This window comes from Diabrotica virgifera, chromosome 9, assembly GCF_917563875.1.
Source record: "Diabrotica virgifera virgifera chromosome 9, PGI_DIABVI_V3a".
Classification (NCBI taxonomy): Eukaryota; Metazoa; Arthropoda; class Insecta; order Coleoptera; family Chrysomelidae; genus Diabrotica; species Diabrotica virgifera.
In genome coordinates this window covers 8,792,058-8,800,270 of record NC_065451.1, presented here as the reverse complement: position 1 = coordinate 8,800,270, position 8,213 = coordinate 8,792,058, and the positions used below count along the sequence as shown (strand labels likewise).

General features: G+C 30.8%; 1 long non-coding RNA gene across 1 annotated transcript; it reads left to right on the top strand.

The window, feature by feature from the left end:
- The first annotated feature begins 5,613 nt into the window (after positions 1-5,613).
- On the top strand, positions 5,614-7,786 carry LOC126891850 (uncharacterized). Its single transcript, XR_007700592.1, has 3 exons — positions 5,614-5,874; positions 6,507-6,664; positions 7,606-7,786. It is a non-coding gene; the product is annotated as an uncharacterized LOC126891850 (long non-coding RNA).
- Positions 7,787-8,213: the final 427 nt, after the last annotated feature.

The following is an 8,213-nucleotide window of genomic DNA, read 5'->3' as shown; positions in this document are numbered from 1 at the left end:
CATTATTAGTTTAAAAAATTTGAGAAAAACGTTGGGTTACTCAAAAGGGTAACTAAAAAGTATAAAAAGCAACAAAACTTCGAAAAACCGAAGAAAGAGAATCGACAACTCAGAAAAAATCTAGGAAACATTCTGAAAAATTAGGGAAAACTTGTCTGTAAAAAGTTTTTCAACGTTTCATAATTTTGAAAATGGTTGGAAAATCGTTTAGAATAAGGAAAAGCGCTTGAAAACGAAGACATACATGAGAATAGCAAAGAGAAAGCACCAACAAATAGAAAAACAAAGAATAAAAAAGCAAAAATTGCAGGAAAGGCGTTGATGCTGTCAGAAAAATTATTAGAAAAGGAGCAAAACATCTTCATATATTTCAAAAAGCAAAAGAAAAGCTACAAGAAGAAAATCAGCGAAGGAGGAAAAAATATTAAAAAGTATTAATCGAACAAAGAACTGCTAAAGAGAGAAAAGGACACCAAAAACGTCAAAAGGCGCTTTAACACCTAAAAAGTGTGGAAAGCGGCTAATGCGTATTTTTTGTGAATAAAAACAATGACTGAAGAACCTTTGTAAGATTGTAATATTCTGTAGTGTGTTTACAATGTTTATGTTTTCATAAGTCTGCAACTTAAAAAGTTTTTCACTCTTTATAGGTCGACGTTATTTCTCATAGGTATGTATCCTTTTTGGTAGATGTCAATTGTTATTCACCAAATGTTTTCTGGTCCAGCGCAGACTCTTAAACTTGAGCCCCTTGAATATACACGTCGATTTACTACTCTGTCTTGAACATGTGAATATGCGAAAGCTCACTGAGTAGGAATAAAACAAATATTCGCTTAAAAACTTTTTATTATTCAACATCAAACGATCATAAAAATATTTTACACTTAAAAAAAATATCGATCAATAAAATACGTTATACACCCCACAAAAATTCTGGTATCATCTGCAATAGGACTTTTCAACGCTCATCATGCGACATATGACAGAAGATCGAAACAAATGAGAAACGTTAAAAAGCCCTATTGTTAATAATGTTTGACAATTTCAGTTTAAAGTTGATTTTCTTCAGGCTCAAAGATACGATGACAATCCTGTAAGTACTTATCGTCACCGCCTGGTAGCACTACCATCGCAAGAGTGTTGTTTTGACTACGTGTGGGCTGTCAAAAATGGACTTATTGATAAACTAAACACTATAATTTATTTCACGTTAAGAATAGAACGTTACACTTATAGAGATCAGTGTTGACAAACCTCTCGGGCACGGGTGGCTACTCGACTGCCGATATACGATTCATTTTAATCATTACTGCGTGGCATCGACGCGCTTCTATCGTTCATTAGAAATGCATGGGGCTATCTTCGCAATGTTCTATTCTTAACGTGAAATAAAGTATAGCTACTTTGAACGCAAGTATTTATTCATAGGTTTCATCCCGAGTATGTTACATCGTTACAGTCTCAGTAGGTTGAAATGATGTATGTCTTTTGTACAACTTTAATAACAAATAAATGTTAGTTGATAGTTCAGATTCCTTTAGGTTTTTATTTAAATTGCCCGTAATTTTTGTGGAGCATTTAATTGAAATCTTAAAAATATTGCAAAAAAATCATCAGTACAAAAATATATCGACAGTGAAAAACCAGGAATGATACATTCATTATATAAATATTTACAAACACGTAAATATAGATTAAAATACTATTTATTAAGTTTAATATCACATCTTTTTAATTTAATGAAAGACAATCAATACATTGGTATTCATAAATGAAAGATTTTGTTGAGATCTTTTGTGCTTAGCTTTTGTTGATAACTACATAAAAAATATTAAAGATGACATGCTAGAAGCTAAAGTTCAGAAAGACATAATTTTGTTGTAGTGCATTCCCAACACTTTACACAGGTCAGACAAGAATACATTAAAAAACGGGCAACAGACCATGTACATAATTTTGTCCCAAAACAAACTCAACATAATATGTTTGATAATGGCATCTTATGCCATCTACTTGATTCCAGAAGACTATCAGTTTAACCACAACCCGACTTTAACTTTTGACAAGAAACAATAAAAACATGATTTAGTAAATTTTGAAACATCGAACATAGGTAAAACATCGAACAAAAATGAATGGGCACTTAAGAGAGGCTTATATCCTGTGATGGGTGGAATAGCTGTTGATGATGATGATGAGAGCAAGATACACGGCCAACTATAAATCAGCAGAAAATAATAAAATAATAAATAAAACAATTATTTAAAATGAGAAAGTGGTAACTGAAGATAATACCTATTCCAATAAAAATTAAGTGCAAAAAGAATCAGAAGTTCAAGCAAAAAGCACATCAGAAATAGTGGCAAAAATTTATTAGTTAAATTGAAAATAATCTCTTAACATGGACAACACTATAAAGCATTAATACTGTGAAAAAGGCAAATAAAATGAGTCAACTGCATAAAAAAGCAAGATACAGGTCCAAAAATGTCGAAAAGCTTTCTATAAAAGTAACAAAAGCAAAGGAAATCCTCCAATATCGTTATAGAAATGAATGAACAGTCTCAAAATTATCGAAAGGTCTTGGGGAATGTATAAACTCATCAAACCCGTGAAGGAAACCAAGGAGAACATCTAAAAAACACCAGAAAAACTTTAATAGTATAAAAAAGCTAAGAAAAACGTTTAAAGTGGCTTAAAAGCTATTAAATGTGAGATAAAACTGTAAAATCGAGGGAAAATATAAAAAATTGAAGACAGTGCACCCTTTTCGATTTTACTTTTATTGTCTTCTGAAATAGGAAATTATACATATATATGTTTCTCTATTTCTGTTTATCAATGCCTAATCAAAATTCAATAATCTATAGTGGCTTACTATAAAATATTATGTTTGAATACCGTTAATGTCTTATATGTCCTTCATTAACAATCTTATCTTACCTCAATTATATATACAATAATATTTGAACCTTTCGTCATTGTTTTTTTATTAAATCTATATAATAGAGTATGCAGAACGAATAGAATAAAATAGAAAATTTAATATTGATTCCAGATTTGATCCAGAAATTTTGTCTTAACATATTTAAGAGTTAAGAGTATTAATTAATTGTGTTATTCGTAAAGTCTATCCCAAAGTACATCCTGTTATGTATTTGTTTCGGTAAACGATGTATGCCCAATTCAAACGATGTATTCTTATAAAATACCTAGAAGTTTGGTGTACATATTATCAAAGTCTGGTAGGATTTTAATACTTATTTATTTAAACACAATTGTGATAAAAACAAACTAAATCGTTTAAAGAATGAACTACATAAGTTTCTATTTTGGGTCATATCTATATCAATCTCCTTTATCGGAATGTCCTGCCTAAGTTTATACATTGTAAATTATGTTTCTGGAGTGCTCCTAGTAGCATTTAACGTGCCTTAGTTTGTTTATTTCTACTGCATCTTGATTTTAAATTTGGTATAGCTGGTAGAGGTGTTTTTCTTAAACGACAATGTCCAAATACCATTTCGGTGACCGTTTTAATCTCTCGTTTATTAAGATTAATCAAGTAGTCATCTTTTTATCATTATTAGGGACATTTTACTAACCTCTTAAAAGCATTTTGACATTGTTAATCAAAATAGTTTTTATAACGTTCTGCATACCCGCCATGAATAGAAAAAATATGTACATACCCTAACAACACACAACATTCCAGGAATGTACTACCAAAGTTCTATCAATATTTGAATGTCCTGGACATTTAGGGAACATTCGGTGAACATCTGTTTAAATTATTCCTGGAATGTTACCATAAGACATTCTGTGAACATACTACCAATGTTCCTATATTTTAAGTTGCGAAATAATACATACGTGTAAGAGATACAACATTACTTATAACATACCAGACAAACTAAGTGACATTTTAGGCCTACAGTGCAATAATATGTCAAATTTAAAGAGTTTCCCAAGATTATAAACATACAAATGTAATAAAAATTATTGTTCGCGAATATTCAATTTGGAATGCGATTTTGTTAATAAAAAAATACTTATAACTTATGCAAAACCCAAGAGAGGCATTTATATTTATTTCTTTTGCGTTCATTTTCAAATTCGCCGTGCATATATTTGGGTGCGTTCGGACGACCACAGCGGCTGGACAGCTGAGCCAGCAGTAGCTGTCAGACGTCACCGCTGGAAGCCAGCCGCTGAGAGATTTACTAAGCTTTCCCTATCACGGCTGGATACAACCACTCAGCCGATTTCTGCTGACAGCCAGCCGCTATGGTCGTCCGAACGCACCCTTTTTGTGCATGGCGCTTGAGAGGGCATCACGTGACTAAAAACGACCAACCAACGACCTCGCTTCCAGGGTTGCCAGATTGGGGGAATTTCCCCCAAATTTGGGGTATTTTTTCTTGTTTGGGGGATTTTTTGGGGGTATACACTGAATGGGGGATTTTTTGGAGGAAAATTTTTTCGCATTGGGGTTTTTTGGGGTATAATTTTAAGAACACATTCCATTTCTTGGCCGATTTTGAATTTCAAGTTAAACTGTGATTCACAAAAATCTTTGAATATAAATTCATTTAAAATCGATTCTGCCATCTAGTACAAACTACTTAACTTATTTTGTAAAGCATTACAGTTTTCTTCAATAGCGACACAACAAAATTTGGTTTTTGTGCGCTTGATGGTGTATTTAAATATTCATAATGGTACCTATGTGAAACACAGAAAATCATATCTCCTATTGTTTAACTTTATTTACTTTTCTAGAATTAACTTTGAAGAAGGTTGTATTTCTGGTGTGTTCAATAATACGCATAATTTATTTAAATTAGTGTTTGTAGACGTGTTAATCTAAAAATATGCCTAAAGCAAAGGAGTATACCCGAAAATACCGACTTGCTTGGGAATCGGATGCTGAACTTAAAGGAAGGTAATCTGTTTAATAGAATTTTAATGGTGTGGGTCATTAATAATTAATTATTCTATGTATGATGGATTGGTCCTGTATCAGAAGATGACACAAAATCATTTTGTAAGATATGTAAATGGCAGATTTATAATATATTGTATAAAATTTACTAAAATTCTACGCTGGTAAAATGTCACTTGACAGTCAAAAAAGAAGAAAAAATGACAGATGACAGCCCAAAAAGAAGAAGAAATGACAGATGACAGCTCAGAAAAAAAGAAGAAGAAATGGCAAATTAATTTTTGGGGGATTTTTTCATAGAGGTATATATTAACATAGAGGGAGCCTACCTTCCGCGCTTCCTGACGACAAGATCTCAAGGACTGGTTTGCTGCATCTTCTTCTAACACATTGTATCGAGAATCTATAATGACTTTCAGTGTGAATATAGGCACGGAAGAGGAGGACAACTGTAGCAGCTTTACTATGCGTAAGAGTGAAACAGCACTAATCCAAATAAAAAAGATGGTGTCGTCACTTCGCTCTGAATGACACTCTCTCTATGCTAATATTTAACTCTATGGATTTTTTAAAAAAAATGTCATTTTTGGGGGAATTTGTAGTTCAGGTTGGGGGAATTGTATAAATCGGTCTGGCAACCCTGCTCGCTTCGGCCATCTTGGCATCTTCATCTTGGCGACCTTGCCTTGCCGTGGATTGTTTTTAGTTGTTTGTATTATTTGTGCTTTTTAAGAATATTTTTTTAATTCGGATACTTTTATAATAGCTTTAATAGTATTATTAACATAGTGCATAAAATGGTGTCCTGTTTTTAACGCAGTTGGAGTAGCAGAAACAAATGTAGATAAAAAAATCTGCAGGAATAACGTTTCAATTATGACAGAAGCTCAAAACAAATGACTGTGAATGAAAAGCCCTATTAAAAGGTTAGTATGCAAATATGTAAACGAAAGCATGCCCTGTATTTCAGAAAATAAATTAATACTATTAATACCCTAATAATACTATTCATAAAAAATCTTTTAAGTAACGTAGATATAACAAAGTGAATAAAAGGCATAAATCAGAAGAATTATTATTTTATTTTATAAGTTAATAATTGGTCATATCCATTTATTTTAATAATAATTGTGAATAAGCCACAAACTTCGCTTATTCCTAACTAAAATAGTAAATAGAGATAGGTAATAACAAAAGGATTTGTAAAACTAAAATAATTCTTTTTGCGTTTTTGCTAGTGTATGCGTTTATAAATAGGATGGTAGACCACACACTATAATATGCAGTACCAACTAATGAATACACAGAATATTATAGTCGATTTGCTAAACTCAGTCTCAGTACTAATTACTGTAATTTTGGCAAAATTGGCCAAAAACAAAAAAAATTACCTACTAAAATCACTAGCCAGTTGTGTCTGAGTTTGGGGAACCGACTATACTAATAAACAATTTCTAAGCTGTTTTATAATAAGTTTGTGAGTTCATTAATCATATTTTTTATTTAAAACTAAAATTTGTTAATAATGCTTAGTAATGCATATATTTTGTATTTTTAGCTTTCCAGAAGATCCTGCGAAGAAGACATGAAGTATAGATCAGATTTGTTAATAGAGGAGTATGTTCAAAACACTTTTTAGAAAAAGATATTGACAGAACTTCACTTTCATCTGTTCGTTTGAGAGACTGTGCTGTTCCAATAGCTTATGTCACACAGGTATATGCATAACCTAATTAATAATACAGTCCGTACAATATAGATACTGTTGTAATTCATTATCTACATCGGAGATCTAAGTTGACATTGTTGCCCAACTACAAAAAATTTTTGAATTCATTTTAAGTCAAATATATCACATAATTATTGCGAAGTAGATTATACAACAAAACAGATTAATATTCAATGTAAATAAATAAAAACATCAGAAATCGAAAACAAGAATTAAGGTATAATCTTATGTTACAGTTATTAAGGTACCAAGGGTATTATAGGGATATACATTGATCGAAAGCGTTATTATTATAATACCTGTGGTGCCTTCAACGTTTAATGCCCGACTAAATTATTCTTTATATGCGAAAAATTTGAATGAATTTTGAATTGATTAGTTTTTAAATAAGTACATTTACCAGTAACAGTAGTAACGTAATTGTGGTAACCATAGTTTTACTTAGGTTGATATTTGTCAACTTGACAGTATCTAAGTCGTTATTTAAATTTAATGCCCAAGGGCGTTATATCGTACTTAACAGACTTCGAAATGTCATAATTTGTCAAATAATGTACCAGTAGGACATTAAAGTAAATAATAAAAACAATAAATATAATGAATACTAAATACTTATTTGTTTGTGAAAAATCTATTTCTTTGTGGCTTTTTTGTAATTAATTATTCTAATGGGGAAATAAGCCACAATTTACTTGAAAAAATAATTTTATTAAGGTTTCTACTTCCACATCGGATGTCGTTGTCAAAATACAAAATGTTCATTATTATTATTTTATTTATTAAATATTATTTATTATTTATTTAAATATTATTTAATATTTATTTTTTTATTATTATTATTTATGCATATTATTACCTGTAAATAATATTTCTTCTGATTGTTAATTGTAAATATAGAAAAATTACCTTTTATTTTATTTTCTTTTAGAATCAGCTGAGAGAAGTGGTCTACAAAAAACCAGAAAGGAAACGGAATATGTGGCTACGAAAAGCAAAAGAAAGGTTTACAAAGCAAATGTGACACATTTTTTTATAATATTTAGGAATGTCAGCAAATTACATTAAAAAATGTATGTAAAGATTTTTTGCAATAAAAATGTTTATATTTATCAAGGATGTATTATTTGGTATGGCCATATATCGTCAGTGATGTGACAGTACCTCCTATCTGTTTTTTTCAAGAGATTTGTAAGATAGACTAAAAACTTGTTTCGGCCACCTCCTGTTTTCATATATTTTTTGACTTGTTTTGCAGTAAATTCAACTATCTATTTACTACAAAAAAAGTCAGAATACGTACGAAACCAGAAAGTGACCTTAAAAAATGTTTTTCGTCTCCTGCAAACCTCATGAAAAAACATATAGGAGGTATTAGTCACATTACTGACGATATATTTCAGTGAATGTCTAAAAAATATACTGTGAATGTTCAAAGAACGTTCGTAGACATTCATGGAATGTTCTAACAAGACATTCAGTCTAAAAATATACTGTGAATGTCCAAAGAACATTCATGGAATGTTCCAACAAGACATT